A 16522-nucleotide genomic window follows, 5' to 3' on the forward strand; every position below is an offset into this window, starting at 1 on the left:
GAACTGGCATAGGATGCAATCACATGAAAGATATGTGAAAGGTAGGACCCTACTATTCCCTTCCTCCCACTCTCCAGAGACACACAAAGGAGCCCTTCTTGCTAGACCTTATTGACCATTTTATCACCTTGGATCCATTAATAACTAGAGTTGGATTAACAGTCACACAGTCCCTAAAGCCATAAGTGCCCATACGCAAGTGGGAGCATTTGTTTCAACATTTCCTGTTGGGAACCATTCCTGTGAAATGTGTGTATGGAGTGCCTGTGCTATTGCACTTGTTAGTATGGCGTTGCTCTACATGGCATCTAGAGGGGAGCATGATGTTTTATCCCTGAAACCATGTGGGACAGGCAGATGAATTATGCTTGATTTTTTTCAAAGCCGTTTGTAGTATTGAAGGTACAAAGCAAAACATGGTTGTTCAGATGTATCGGAGACTGTGAATATGGAAAAGGTCCTGGTGAGCCCCCCTCTTCCACACAACCACCTTTTCTTGGGTCAGGAACATCCTGAAGCATTCACCACCTGTGCCATTCCTGGCTGTAGTTTTCCTGAAATGCTTAGCTGTCCTCTTCCCCCACATTCGATCTCCCTTCCCTGCCCAGTACCCTCCTTAACCATGGGAACTTACAATGGACACACTCTCTCTTCCTCTTCTTTCTCCCCATTATTTTCTTCTGCGTAGATACAGTAGAAAGTAAAAAGAAACTCTCCTGGCTCTAAAGGACATTTGTATTCATTCTTGTTATTTCCTTTCCTTCCATTTCTTCATAAACTTCTTTCATTTTTTATTGTTACCTTCTTACTTTCCCTCCCCAGAGGTTCTCTTATCAGTATTTTCTCTTCCTTTTGTGTCTCATCAATTTAATTATCTCTGGCCTTGTGCTCAGATTTTTGAATCCCTGTCCATGCAATGTGTTGACCCTTTCGTGAATCCTCCAGTAAGCTCTCCTCACTCCCACGTTCTCTCTCTCCTAGAGTCCCAATGGTATTCACATGTTTTTTTTTCTTTTTCTTCCACAGGCTCCCACCCTGACTTTCTTAGTTTCTACCCACTAACAGCCTCTTGTTCTCACGTCTTCTCCCACTTTTGTTTCTCTGTTACTTTGCATCCTTTTAGTGGTGCTACATTTCAGATTTTGTTAATTGTCTAGTAACCACATACGACATTAACCTTCCTACTTTATTTACTAACTATAATGGTGGAAATGAAACTCACATTACAATCAAAACTTTGTCATCTTACTTACAAAGCTGAGAATTTCAGCAAGTCAATTGTAGACAGGCAAATCTGAGCAAAAGGGAAGGCAGGAGAGGAGAAAAGCAAAAGTACAGGAGCTCCTTTTCTGCTCTGCTGATAAATGAAGGATGGGTTATTGCCTCAGGTGGAAGGTCCTGCTGCTTTATTTGAACACAAAGGCTCTGTGCCAGGCTGAACGGGAGATCTAGGTAAAGGCCTGCTGAAGGACTGTTCCTCTCCCTGTCACTGACAAGAATCTGAGAGGTGCTGGCAAATGAATGGGTTACAGCTAAATCCAGTTTCTCTTCTGACATGTTATGGAAAGCCAAGAAGGTATGGCTGAGGTTGGTTCAGGATGCCCAGGTACCCATCGTGCCCCATGACTTTAAGGAACAAAGAAAAATAGGAATTGGTCAGGGAGGAGAAATACAACCCAGCTGCTGGGAGTGTCTCAGGGCAGGAGCCAGACTACCTGAACCACTGAGGTCCCTTCCAGTGCTTCTTCTCTGCGATTCTGTATCTTCTCCCTAGTTTTATCCATCTCTGCTCATGGAAAGCTACAAGCCCCTTTACAGCTGGGAGTCCAGTAGCTTTCTTGACCCAAACGAATGCAGTGCAAAGCACAAAAATACTGAACAGTTTCAAAACATGCCTTTTTAGCAGTCCTAAGTGATGTCAGCAAAAGGGCAGTGCTCCAAGGGTGCACTCCAAGGCAGTGCAGCAAGGTGCCAGCATGTACTGTGTCCTCACTGGACCTGTGGCTAAATCATTTTACTCTCTCCTGCTTCTGCTGCTGAACTTTTTTTCCTTGCAGGTCCAGTCTTCTGTTCCCCAAGCTGGCTAAAGGAAAGGGAAAGGGAGAGGAAGTGCTCTATTTGACAAAAGAGCTGGGATTACCAGTAAAGGAAGGCAGTTTAGATCTGGCTATATTATCACATTTTGAATCATAAGACAAACAAAAGCTAATGGAAAACTAGTAAAAACTGGAATAGATAACAGGCTGAGCGAAAGCCATCTAGAGAGAGGAGACAGAGGGTGGGAAGGCAAAAACAGTTCTAATAAAATATCAGCACTATACTATAGAGCAGAGCATCCACTGGTACTAGCCTAGCTTTTGGGTACTCCCTGTACATAACCCTCCATATACATATGTGTATATAAAACAACTTTTCATTTAGCTGAAAAAACATGCTTACTAGTTTTTATTGAATTGACATTTTTAGGGCGGGGAAATGAGGTTTAAATTGCAGGGTAGGGGGAGGGAATTCATGCATGATATAGAAACCTAGTCCTACAATTCCTTGGTCATGGAACTTCAGCAAGAGTTTGTTACATTGGCTCTGATCCTGTGAACTCAAAGCTTAGTTTGGGAGATTTGCAGCCAGAAAAGAAATGTCCACTCCTACTTGCCTGTCTTTTATTTTCTGCTAAATGCCTCATAATCTGAAATTCCTGGTCATGCTACCCAACGACCTAGCCACACATTCACCTGCAATAGTGCCAAAACATTAAAAAAATTCTGCAGTGAAATGTTGTTCTCTTGGGGCTCAGGTGTTCAGGTCAGACACAGCCTGCTGAGCATTGTATGAGCCATCTGTTCTATAGGAAGCCTTCTTCTGCCAGCACTGAAGCATGAGCGCTACTTGTCCTTTAACAGTGTTTTTCCCTATCTTATATTTCATAGATTTCATAAAAGAAATAAAAAGGTTGGGGTGAATAAGTTGTAAGAATTGGTCTATTTTAGCAAGTGCCCTGGATATTAATGAAGACCAGGTATAGAAGTAAGACAAATCCAAAGATACACCACAGCTATGGATACATGACACAATTGCTACAGAGTATTTTACCCTGGATTTTGCTCCATCCCCCCTTACCTCAAGATCAGGCATTCTACCAGATTTTGCTCCATAGTACATTTACTCCATGGTCAAGAACCAGGCACATAACCAGTTTTCCTGAACTAGCTAACTGCTCAGAGATTATTAAGAATGTCTTGCATTCAAAAGCTGGTCAACTCTATGTCACTGTGGGAGATTCATACTTGATGATGATAACTAACAGATCCGTCGCCACTCTCTTTCGCTCTTGGTCACCTCCCTTAATGCTCACCTGCCACACCTCGGTGTTAAACTGAAGGAGAATAAGAAGAGGAGAGGTGGTTGTTGCCGGTAGTGAGTAGAGTGACTCGTGATCTTTCACAGGGCTTTTTGCCTCCCCTACATCCTGTCCTTCCCCCACCAATATAATTTTCGACTTGTAACCCACTTCAGGTCTTGCCCTTCCAGGGATGAAGTTTTGATGCCTGGTAACCGACCAACTGTGGTTACCTGGTTTGATTCGCATTGCAACTTATCACTGGCTTGTGCCTTCGATTGGCGTCCTTCACCTTGTCCTCAAATTTCAATGATTCTGTTATATCGCTAATAAGCACTTGGTGTCACTGATACATTTCTTACTTGCATCAAATGAATTAACTTGTCTCTCATTCAGTTCATCAATTCCCTTCTTGATGAACGGAGATCAAGTCTATCAAGGTCCAATTAATCAATTTCTTAAATGGGCCAACCAATGAACAGTCATACCCTTATGCAATTAATTGACTCTTGTTGACCTCCCTGGAATACATTAAGTCCAGTGGGGCCGCTTTCCTCTTTAAGCACCTAACCCAGTACTGGGTCCCCATAAAGGAACCCTTTATGATCCCGTCTTACTGGTCCCAGGTAGTCCTTCTCTTCTGTCGTAGCTCTGTTGGTCATCTTTCTTATGAAGGAGTTCTGTCCCTCAACACACAGCTTCAACTCCATCCTAACCTGCCAGTCCAGCATCTTGGATTAGTCCTGGGCCTCCACGCAGTTTGCCAAGCTCTGCTTTGCTCATGTTCCCCTCTTTGAGGAAACTCTCTGGGGCCTGTGCAGTCTCATCTTCCAGCCAGGCTCCTGCTGGCCAACAGGAGACGGCTCTGGACTCCCATGAGTTGGCTCCCCTGTGCATTGGGCCTGGAGGCCATGTCTGCCTCAGATGTCGGCATCCCGGCTCTCTCTGCTGCGCTGCCAGTCCTTCACCTCTTGGTGAGTCTCCCTGCACAGCCGGGTCCAGTGAGGCTCACTGGACTATAACAGGGCCTGGGATCTGTGCCGTGTTGCACATACCTGTACAATAAAAGATATCACCCCAAGAAATCCTAACTGAACTAGGTTAGGTACTATTGCGGAGCTTGACCACGAGATATCAGGGGGCCAGCTTGTACTGAGCTGACTATAGGAGTGGACCCATAACTATTACCCCTGTAATTTGAATCTATGTAAGGTTACTCCTCACTTTCTGTAAGGTAAATTTACCCTGGACAGGAGTGATTTAGTAAGTATAGGATTACACCATGTGCCTGCTTCACATTTACTCTAGAGTAAATGTGTTCGGTCCCTGCACCATAGGAGAGCAGTCTGCGAGTACCACCTGGCCTTGAAACCTGACCTGAAAGAACTTTGCATCCAATTTCAGTCTTTTTGGATGTACCACAAGACAATGCAAGTGGAGTCAGTTGTAGGTTGTTCATGGGAAGGCTGCATTTGAAAACTTGAGACTAATTTTAGTTGTTCCAGATCATGGGAAATAATGCTTAGTACAGAGCAGCATAATAAAGGTTATTGAGGTTTTTTTTCATGACTGTCAGCTGCTTGTGCTTAGGATAGTTGTTGGAGATTAGCCTTCAGCTTCCCTCTCCAACCTGTCATTGGAAAAACAAATGACACCTGAGATTAAGATAGCCCACAGGGACTTCTTGTTCCTCTTACCATAGAGAGCAGGTAGCTTTATTGACAGATATGCATCATTGCACTCACCTGTACCCTGGAGCATAGAATTATAAAAAGTTGGGTTTGGCAGGGACCTCAGGAGGTCATCTACTCCAACACCCTGCTCCAGAGCAGGACCATAACCAACTAGATCATCCCAGCTAAAGCTTTGTCTATCTGGGTCTTAAAAACCTCCAACAGTGGATATTCCACCACCTTTCTAGGTAACTTGTTCCAGTGCTTTACCACCCTCCTAGTGAGAGAGTTTTTCCTAATATCTTACCTAAACCTCCCTGAAAGGTTGTATGCTGTGGTGAGAAGTCCTTGTGAAACTCTGCCCTCAGCTACAGACCCTCTTCTGATGTAAATGGTCTTCTGCTATCTGTAATTTCTGATTTCTTGGATCAGGTGTGGACGTCATGCTGGCTAGTATGCTGAGTCACATAAAGCTCTCCCTGGCAACAAGAAAAAAAAAAAGAAAAACCAGTAAAAAATCAATACTTTCCTCAGATATATATGTATGAAAACAGACACCGACAAATTGATTTAGCTTTTTGGCTCTGAGGGAGTGCACTAACTTGTTGAAGTCAAGCAATACTCCCAGCAACTGCAGGACAAGCTGTCCAGAGCAGAGAGAGCAGGATCAAGCCCCTAGTAAAAAAAAAACTGTCCAGGATGTTAGTCAACTTGTCTTTTTTTTGTCAAGGAAATAGTTATTTACAGCGATGAAGCTAGTAGCTGGCTTTTAACTGTTTCTATCCATGATCATATTAAAAGCAATAATTTTGAAAATTATCAGATGGTAAAGTAGGAGCATCCTTGTCACTTCTTGGCACTCCACCTCTCTCTCACACATGCAGGCATACATCAGAGTAGGGTGTTTGGGGTTTTTTTTAAATAGTGCCTGGCTTCATAAATACTAATTTCTTCCCTATGTGTCTGCAGTGCTTTTCAACTAGGAAAAAAAAGAGAAATTAATGAGATGAGAAAATTATAGCAAAGGTCCAGGATGCTAACGATGTTATTAGCACTGAAGAGGAAATTAGGGTGACTGGTGTTGTTAAATGTTCAGTGGAGACTTCAGGCTTTCTTTAATACAGATTTTAGGCAATAAATAAACCAGACTTGCAGTTCTGATCCTGATGAGGTCTAGTGCTTAGAATTTCTCAGAATTGTCCTTTGCTTATACTGTGGGTGTCAAGCTGAATAAGAAACTTGATTCAATATGGTACATTATAAACAAGTAAATAGCAACTAATTAAGCTCAAGATAATGAATGGCAAGACAGACAAGGCTTGAGGGGTTCTGATAAAGTAATTAAAACAGTAAGTGATGCTTGAGTGTTTTTGTATGCAGTATCAGAATGCTGAGATTGAATTACAGTCTTCGTATTGATATGGCCGTGCAATATTTATAATGTTGTGCCCCAATATATTTTGAGATTAAAAGATTAATTCCTTAAATAATAAACATCTTCTTGTGCCTCACACATATTGAAGCTTATTGTAGATTGCATGGGGAACTAGTTTCAGTAGGGATGACATTCTGCGGTATACTTTATCATCCCTGAGGCCAGTTACTGAAAATTTTCGTCCTATCAGTTTGTAATAAATTACAGACAAACTACACTGAGATACAATATCCCTATATCCTGCAAATAATATTAAGGATATGATTTTTCACAGCAGGTTTGTTAGCCTGTAGGAAAACTGCTAATAGGAAAATGTACTCTGCTCTTGTTTAGAATGTGCCTGTAGAACAAACTAATTATTCTAATACCTATTTATATCACTTCAGGTGTTTCTGGAGTCTAGTTAGTCAGCAGATCTGAACAGCTTTTTAACTCGTTTATGTATCCAAATCCCTTTTCATGGAAAGTTAGTGTTTAATTAGTTAGTTCAAACTGCTAAATATAAACCAGATGCCTCAATGGTGGATGATGATTTGCTTCCTATAATGTAGTTTGAGAAGCAACAAGCCCTCTCTGATTAAATTCAGACTCAGAATAATTAGATCTAACTTTCTTTCTATTCTACAGTGTTCTTTTACTATATTGTAGTGCAAACATTTAATTAAAGTATTATTTTTAAAAATATGGAATTGCAAACACTTGGAAACCTTCTGACTTTCGGTCTAGAGTACTGATTCTTGACCAAGGTCCCATGACACCTAAGGGTGTTATGAGGTCCTTTGAAGCAGTGGTGGGCAAAATACAGCTGGTGGGCCATTTCTGGCCCGCGAAGTGATTTTATTTGGCCTGTGGCTGCCCCTCTGAAAGGCAGAATCTCTCTGCCCTCCTCCCTCCCCTGTGCAGTAGGTGCACAGGTATATACACAGTATATACTGTAGGTATATACACAGAGTGGATACACGCACGCTCCAGCAGCAGCTCCAGCTCTAGTGGCTAGGCAGCCACCCCTGTACAAGAAGCTAGAGACTCCTGGCTGGGCTTCTGCCCTCTCCCCGTGCCAGGGACTTGCAGGTAAGGGAGGCAGAGAGGGGACTGGCAGGTGGGGGTGGGCCGGGCTAGCCTGGGAGGGGAAGGAAAGTATGCCACACTGCCTGCCCCCACTCCCTCAAAAGTCCCAAAATGCCTTGCAGAGGGGACAACCCCAGGAGACCAGGGGGAGGGGAAGGGATTTCTCCAGGGCAGCATGTGGTAGGAGCAGGGAACCAGAGAGCAGCAGCAGCAGCAAACAGGGATCAGTGGGGATTGATGGCTCCTGTGTCTTTCTGTGTCTCACCATGTCCCCTGGGCCTGAGGCAGGTTGCTCCCCAGGCTGTGGCTGCACAGGGGTATGGGAGGAGGTGAGAGCTGGGGATCGGGCCCCTGTATGTAGTGGGCTATGTGTTGCCAGTTGCTTGGCACCAGGTGGTTGCAGCCTGGGTTTAGCTTTGTTCCCCCTGAAACACTGATTGTCTGCTGCTGTTGCAACATTGGCAGCCTTAGAGCATGGCTGAGGGAGGGCACAGGGGGGTGCGCAGGGTGGGTGCACACTTAATACACAGGGCAGACACATATGCACAAGATGGACACAGAATGCACAGGGTGTGGGACAGACGTGTATAGGACACACAGGACAGATACAGGACCCACAAGACAGGGGCACACAGAAAAACAAATATGGGACAGATACAGAACACAGGATGGACACATGGAAATTATACAGGATGAGCAGAGGGACACAGAGGACATATATACACAGAGTGGATACACGCAAACAAGCAAAACATGAAACAGACACAGGACACGCACAGGAAAAACATGGGACAGACTCAGGACAGACATGCAGATTAAACAGGATGGACATGTTGCAGAAATCGCGGTTCGTTTCTCGGAGGCGAAGAACTCTCAGACACACTATTAGCAACACAAAAGGTATATTTGCAAATAGGGTTGGAGTGGAAACAAAGGACCACTCCGCCCGCTGAGGAAAAACTCTCAGCTGGCTTTTATCCCTCTTCTCCTGGGCACGTGTGCAGAAACAGGAACTCTTACAACTTATTTCCGGTTCATACAAACATGTATGTAAACATGTTGCTTCATACGTCCCATGTGCATTATAATTAACTACTTAAGTATGCGGGGCGGATAGGCTTATATGCATTAGCTAATTACGCATGCTTAGAAAAGCTCTCCAGGTTACCAAAAGTTCAAACCCCCCTCTCTCTCAAGGACACAGCCAATTAAATCATAGCCTTTGTAGTTTACAAGAGTAGAGGCAGAGGAGTTTGAAGGTATGTGTGATTTAGTGTTACAAAGAGATAGTAAATTTGCCAAAGAAGAAAAGGGAGTGATACCTTAATACAAAGAGTTCTTGGTAGTTTCCCCCCCCACCCCCCCCACCAGGCACGAAATGCCAGCTGTGTGGTTCTAACAACACTCTATTTACTATACATTTTTAATAATATTTCTAACAGACACACACACATACAGGGCACAGGACAGGCTTACATAGGACACACAGAATGGACACTCACCCACACACATGCACACACTCCGACCAGACCATCTGTTAGCAATGTAACTTATAACAGCTCATTGAGATGCCCATTGTTCTGGGTTTGGTTTTTATTAAATATTTCATACTAGAATTTTTATGATTATTATATGATTAAATCTACACTTTGTTAAAATGTTCTGAAAAATCTTGGGTGCCGCCCTCAACATCTCACCAAGGCTTATCAAGTGGCCCTGCAGTTCAAATAATTGTCTACCCCTGCTTTAAGGGGGGGCCTCACAATATTAGCACTCTTAAGCATGAAAACAACCTACAAAATTCACAAAATAAATCCAGAGATTGTAAATGGGAATCCTATAGTGTCAAAATCATTCTGGTCTGTTGTGGTCAACCTGAGTTCTTTGAAGCTGAAAAATTGTCCTATTATTATTCTGTAGTGAAGAAACAAGTGAAAGGTAAGAGCTAGACTTCTCAGAGGGATGCCTTTTCAGAGGTATATCTTTGAGTCTAAAAAAGGTTGAGAACTGATCTAGGGGAAAAAGGCCTTGTGTCTTAACAATTTTTATTTAACAAGGAAATACAGCGAGCTCTAGACTAACGATTTTTTTTTTTAAATATGCAAAATGTGGTGCATGTCACAACATACCAAAGCTAGCTCTTTTATATTAGTATTTTTCCATCCGCTTGTTGAAGGGTCATTTTATTTAGTGGTTAGAGCATGAGAAGGAGAGCTGGAACGCCTCGATTTCTGTTCCCATAACTACCGCTACTCCTGGTCATATTGCTTAACTGCCATTTGTGTTGATTTTACCCATCTGTAAAGCAGGAGCTATACTATCTCCCTCACTAAGGTGCTGAGAGACTTAATGAATTTCTACCAAGTGTTTTGGGAAAAACACTGTGAAACATAATATCAGCTTTACTTCAGAAGGATCCCAACATGGGCGATGCCTCCACTGAGCTCCAAACCTGTGCCTGTGCACCTCTAATTGTGTTTTGCCTCCTTTGAAAGAGGGAGGGTTGAGATTGACCCAGCAGATTCCCCTGTTTTGATACAGCTGGGACTCTTTCCCTCCACATCAACAACAGTTTTTGCTTTTCCCCTAACTGAAAGGACTTGCAAGTTCTTGCTATAATAGCAGAGGTTGTACTTTTTAAAACAAACACCCAGCAGATAACTGCAACGCTGCAAAGTGCTTGTGTTGTGTGATATCCCTGTGGTATTTAGGTTCTGGCTCTCCCATCTGGCAAATACTGTATTTTCTTTTTAATGCATTTTTTAATACATTTTAATTTTTTTTAATGTATTTCCTACATTATCTGGGGAATGGGTTTTTTGGGGTGATGTGGTAAAGGAGAAGGAAGTTTTCCTATTATCATTCTATGCGAAGGGTTGACATTTGCCTTTTTATTGTATCTATTTTAAAAAATGATCTTAATTGCTTGTGCGGTGTTCTACAGAGGTAGCAATGAAATTGATTTATGATGGACCCAAAGTTCAGCTTGGGAAAGCTACTAAGTGGACTGGTTAATTAGTAGACGGCCTTCAGCGCTGCATAGGTGCTGTGTCTTAGGAGAGAGCCTTGCATTTCCTTCCAGTAAATGTCACGGCAGAGTTGACTTCTTTAAAGTTTTTCAGATCAATTTTTCTTGAGTTTTCCATTTGAAATACAAGCAATTTAAGACTCTCTTTTGGGTTAAATGACTATATTTCATTTCAGTTTTTATTAGAAATAACATGGCTTACTTTAATAGAGATCACCTGTTGTTCTTATTAATTGTCTCCCTGTGCAAGATCTAGTAGTGCTTCATTCTTTAATATTAGTGTCTTCTGTACATTTTGTGTACCTCTTTAAAATTGGTTCAGCGATTGAATCATCACATAGCTGCACACAGTTTGCCACTGGGTGAGATGCCAAGGAAGTTATTTAATGACTAACTTCTAAGGGGAGGCGAAATTGCAGGCTTATCGTGTGCAAAAAGTACTTTAGCCTACTGAAGCACTAGTACTTGGATATTGGGTAATGCCACATGGCCTACACTTGCTCTAAGCAGTCAGGGTGAGGAGCTGCTCTACTGTTGCAAACCTTTTACAAGATGGCTGGATATGTAAAATGCAGTATTCTCACCTGAGGTTTTAGATTCAAGACGGAAAAGAAAAGAACTGTATTACGTGAAGTGGAACCAAATGTTTGTCTTACTGCTGTACCCAAACAGGTGATTTCCTTAAATAAAAGTAAGTGATTTCAATTATTTCAGAATGCAAACTGTAGCATGGATACTTTTATTTGACTTTAGGTCATGGTGTTGTCTAGTTTTAACTGTGGTCTAAGAATTAAAGGCATAAATACCTGGATGTAGAGAGACAGAGAACTTATATATATTTTAAGCAATTATCTGAAAAAATGGACAGTCTAAAATCCATCCTCCACATACTTGCAGGGACTTATTTAATGACCACATTTTTTTAAAACATGTCTAGAAATTAATCGGGCCATCCCTTTTGAAATTGATATTATGTTGTGGCAAGCTCAGAGCATGTTACAAATTTACTTTACTTTCAGTAATAATTTATATGTATCCTTTCCTTTTCCCACAAGATCTTTAAGGTACAGGGATATTCAGTTTGTGTAAGCAACATGTGATCCAAATATGTGAAATACTGTGAGTTAAACATTTGTATAGCTGTAGGGTTAGGCTTATGTGCAGGTGCACATTAAAGAGCTGTGTATAATCAAGAAAAGCAATGTAAAGTATGTGCTTGATCCTGTATTATATGGAAAGGGAGAAAGCACCGGCAGAGCTGCCCACACAACCCCTGCTATCAGGCAAGCAGCGATCATATGGTACATTAAAGTGCATTGTTGTTCTTACTGTGAGGCAACACTCATGCCCTCTCCCCTTTCCATATGGGTATAGGGCACCCAAAGCATCTCTGCTCAGGCACAGGGACTGGATGGCATCTAGAGGACTAGTGCACAATAGCGTGAGTGACTGGTGCCTGCTGAATCTGGGGAGGGGCCACCCGCAGAAGCCGCCGACCCTGTCACCAGCCCTACCAACAGCATCAATGTTGGCCCTCGGGGGTCACATGCACCCCCTATCAGTCACCTATGCACAATAGTATGATGAAATGGCCAGTGCCACTGCCAAGGGAAATCAGCACTCATGATTTTGGAGCACTATAGTTTATGTACCATCACCACCCATCTCCCAAAACAAAGAACAGCACAGTACAGCTAAGCAGCTTCCAATGGCTCCTCTAACATGCCCACTACATCCTGGTCAGAAATGAGTTCCAGGTAAGGATTGTAAGTAGTAAACCCAAGGGATTCAGATGGTGACTTCAGTTACAGTAAAGTGGAGTATGAGAGAAGTGGCAGACTGCAGAATTGGTAATTAAAGGAAGTGGGGAGATGGGGGGAAATATGGAATGAATAGCCTGGATGGAAGTGCTTTGCAGTATACCAAGTCTGTCCAATGGCTGTTCTAATCCAGGGTTATCACGAGGACAAGTGAATTGTAGAAACTGGATTTTAATATCAAATGTTATTTTCATCTTACCATATGCATGTGAAACCTGGGAAGTTACCAAAGATGTAGGCAGCCATCGAAATGCATAGAAAAGCAAATGCTTCATTCAGGTAAAGTCTTTAGAGACCTCAGTGGTGAATCTTGATGTTTAATATAAATGCTAAATATTATATATAAAGTTATTTAGAAGAGAACATGGACATGTCTAGAACATATGTTACAAATAAAGGCAGCTAAATCTCATTCGTTTTCACATGTTAAGATGTGTGTTTGGTCCATTTTGGAACAAAACCTTAAAAAAATCACTAAATGGAATTTGAAAAAAATTAATTTTTGCAGACACCAGCGCAGGATGTTTCCTAAATGAATTATGCTCCTTGGAATCTTAATCTAGGTGTAGCTATGCCTATGTTTTACCGTGGGTATTTCCCATGCTTCTGGACTTTGCTGGTTGCTGCATGGGGCTGAGAGGGAATTTCTTCCTCTCCTGCTGCTACATGTCAGGGTTTGGTTTTGTTTTTTTACTTTTAGCCTGCCTCATAGGCATTAGGTGTTGGCTGCAGCCAGTGCTGGGGATTTTGACTGGAGTGTGCCAGAGATCCTGCTGGGACTTGAACCAAAGATTCCTGGCTAGTGGGTCTTGCTCCCCTGCTCAGGGTCAAACTGATCTCCATATTTGGAGTGAAGAAGGAATTTTACTCCATGGTCAGAAATACGGACAGGGTGGGGGGAGGAGGGAAGGGGCTGCTTTCCTCTGTAGTGGCCCTTTTTCTAGGAACTCTTAAGCATATTTTAACAACCCTTGCAGACAGGATGTTGGGTGCCATGGTCCCTCTGCTTTATCTGTGGCAGATTAGGGTGTTAAGTTGTGTGTTGTAATGGTTCTCTGTGTAGTTTTGCTAAGTGATTAGACAATGATCCTCTTACAAAAAAACCCCAAACAAACAACTGGGGGACTGTGGGCTGGCAGAGTCTACGCTCAGGTGGGTTTGGGAACTGGCTGTGGGGTCGAACCCAGAAAGTGTTAGTGGACTGGTCTGTATTGTCGTGGTGGGAGGTGGCCACTGGTGTCCTGCAGGGTTCAGTACTTGGAACTACTGTTTAACATCGTTATCAACAGTTTAGATGAGGATGTGGAAAGCTGGCCACGTTTGTGGACAATACTAAGTTATGGGAAAAAGTGGCCATACTAGGGGATAGCATGCAGATCCAACTGGACCTGGACAAGTTGGGAAAGTGGGCTGAGCGGAACCAGATGCAGTTTAATAAGGATAAATGCAGAGTGCTTCATCTGGGGAGGAGTAACCAGCTACATGAATATAGGTTAGCAGATGTCCTGGCCAGAATGATGGCTGAAAGGGACCTCAGGGCTATGGCTGATCACAGGATGAACATGAGCCACCAGTGCGATACTGTAGACAATAATGCATAGCATACTGGGATGCATTAGTGGATGTGTTGTGAATATGGCTAAGGAAGTGATAGTTCCTATCTACTTGGCGTTGGTTAAGACCCCAGCTGGAGTATTGTGTCCAGTTCTGGGTGTCACACTTCAAAAAAGACGTGGGGAATCTTGAAAGGGTCCAGAGAAGGGCCACAAGAAGGATTAAGGGCCTGGAGGACAAACCTTTTAAGTAAATACTTAAGGGATCTGGGACTGTTCAGCATGGGGAAGAGAAGACTGAGGGGAGACTTGGCGGCCATCTATAAGTATGTAAGCAGTGGATATCAGGAGCTGGGAGAAAAAATATTCACTATGGTGCCGCAGGGGAGGACAAGAACAATGGCCATAAAGTCTTACAGGATAGTTTCAGGTTGCATTTAAGGAAGAACTTATTTATGTTGAGGGTGACCAGAATCTGGAATATGCTTCCCAGGGAGGTGGTGCAGTCCCCAACCTTGGAAGTCTTCAAGAGGAGACTGGACAGACACCTTGCTGGGATCATTTGATCTCAGCAGTATTCCTGCCCAGAGTGGGGAGGGTTGGACTCAATGATCTTTCAAGGTCTCATTCAGCCCTTAATTTCTGATTCCATAAATGGATTTGTATAGGATGGTTTGGATAGGGATGATCCTGCCTTAGGCAGGGGGTTGGACTACATGACCTATGGAGGTCCTTTCCAGCCCTGCTTCTCTATGATTGTATAAAGCTGCTGAATTAAGCTGACAGGAGTCTTCTGTTTGATGCCACTTTTTTGAGAACCAGGTTGGTTTTACTCCACAGTTTATAGGTCTTCCATGACCTCTGACTCTAGGACAGCCCTGCCCTGAGGTAGGAGACCCCATGACTTTCAGATTCTTGAGGCAGCTGGCTGAAGAAATTGGGTAGCCTGGGAAGATACCTGACATGGGAGGCTGACAGCAGTAGGGAATTCTGGATCCTGGACTTTTGCATTTGACTTCATATGAGAAAAGCCTGCAGTCCTGAGAACTCCCAAGGTTTTTGAGGCACCTGGCTCACAGTAGGTAGTTATAAGAATCCCTGAGGGCCCTGCCTTGAACCTCAGTCTCAGGACTTCCAGCTCACCTGCTCCTGAATCATGAGCTAAGTCTCGGTTAGACTTGGGGCTCCAAGGGCTCCTCTGTTTCTGGTTCTGCTGCAGGGAGCCTAGAATTTATAGAGTTATATCTTTGCCCAGCCTGTCCATATGAGAGGCCTGCCTCAGAGCTGCAGACATTGAAAGCAAGCCAGGACTACCCCAGAAGCTCAGACTCATTGCCTTACCTCTCAGAGTGCCTGTTTTGGAGCAGGGGACAAGCAGAGATGTGGGAACACGAGCCCCAGGGTAATCTGCATACATGGGCTGCTCTAGTTCTGTGAATCTGGGGAGCCTGCATTCTTTGGCAACACCAGCAAGTAAGCTGGGAGGAAATCAGGTTTGGTAGCTGTATGATTCTACCAGATCTTTCAGTTCCAATGAATCAGTATTGTCTGATTTAAAATAGTCTTTCATCAGCAGTTTTCTCGTCAGTTCTAGTTAAGAAAAAACCCCAAGACTAGGGACAGATATTACACATAAACCAGTTTAAGTGATCAGACACTGGTCTAAACCTATAACAGAACAGATGTTCAGTGCACATAAACTAGTTTGAAAATGGATGAAACTGGTTTGAGATAAATCTAGTTGAATGTAGTATCAGATTTAACTGATTTGGGTCAAACCAGTTTTTTCAATGTCTATCCTAGACCCCTTGCTGGTTTAAGTTAAACCAGACTCCCCCAGCATCCTGGCATGCTCTCCGGACTGGACAGGGAGACAGGGCAGAGCTGAGCTGACCCCTCCCCTCTGCTCCCTGGCTGGAGCTCCAGCAGAGATTGCAGACTGCTCCATCACGTCCCGCTCACCACTCCCTCCTAAGCAGGAATTCCACCCCCCCAACCCCCACCCCCGCCTTGCTCAGTGGTGTCTGTGTATTAGTTAGCAGACCACATGCTGGATATGGTCTGTGCTGTGGCAGATGAGACAAAGGCAGAATCAACACGTAGCTGGTAATGTCCCTCTTTTGTTTTCTTAACGGGGTGATAAATACTGTGTTATCAATTCCCTGCTGGACTGGTGAGGGCAGTCCCTAAACAGAGCATCTTGCTGGGGCCTGGCCACACCCCCTCAATTCAGCACCATGGAATGGAAGGGAGGCCTGCTCTAGTGCTCCCCAGCTTCTAGTCTGAGCCACTGCAGGCATGTGCCTGCATTTCTGGGATGTCTGTGCAGTTACAAACTGATTTAGCTTTGCTGGTTAGACTAACCTGCAAAGAGTGAATCAATTTAGGCTCAGGCTTTTTAAATGTCTGTCCCTAGCCCTGATGAGAAACAGGCCCCAACCACTCACTCCTGTTCCACAAAAAGCCAAGCCTGGAAAATACCAAGCACAGAGGCATAGATGAGTCCTGAGCAAGTGTCCTAAAGTGAAAGGCCTGTGAGTGGCACTTGCATGTGCTCAGGGCAGCGCTAAGCCATCTGAGCTGTCTAATTGCTGTACTTGGGTATGTA

The 16522-nt window shown here is 43.5% G+C and overlaps 1 protein-coding gene across 23 annotated transcripts in view; it reads left to right on the forward strand.

Annotated features, from left to right (window-relative positions):
* The window catches only part of KIAA1217 (KIAA1217 ortholog), a 684182-nt gene that overhangs the window by 587399 nt on the left and 80261 nt on the right, over positions 1-16522 (forward strand). Inside the window, exon 1 of one of the 23 annotated variants that reach the window (XM_090047353.1) lies at positions 11094-11232. The exons of the other annotated variants lie outside the window; for them this stretch is intronic. The gene's annotated coding sequence lies outside the window, so the exon portion shown is untranslated. Of the gene's footprint in view, positions 1-11093; positions 11233-16522 lie in introns of those variants that run through there. 23 annotated transcript variants of the gene reach the window in all.

This window comes from Crocodylus siamensis, chromosome 5, assembly GCF_052110815.1.
Source record: "Crocodylus siamensis isolate JL-2025a chromosome 5, ASM5211081v1, whole genome shotgun sequence".
Classification (NCBI taxonomy): domain Eukaryota; kingdom Metazoa; phylum Chordata; order Crocodylia; family Crocodylidae; genus Crocodylus; species Crocodylus siamensis.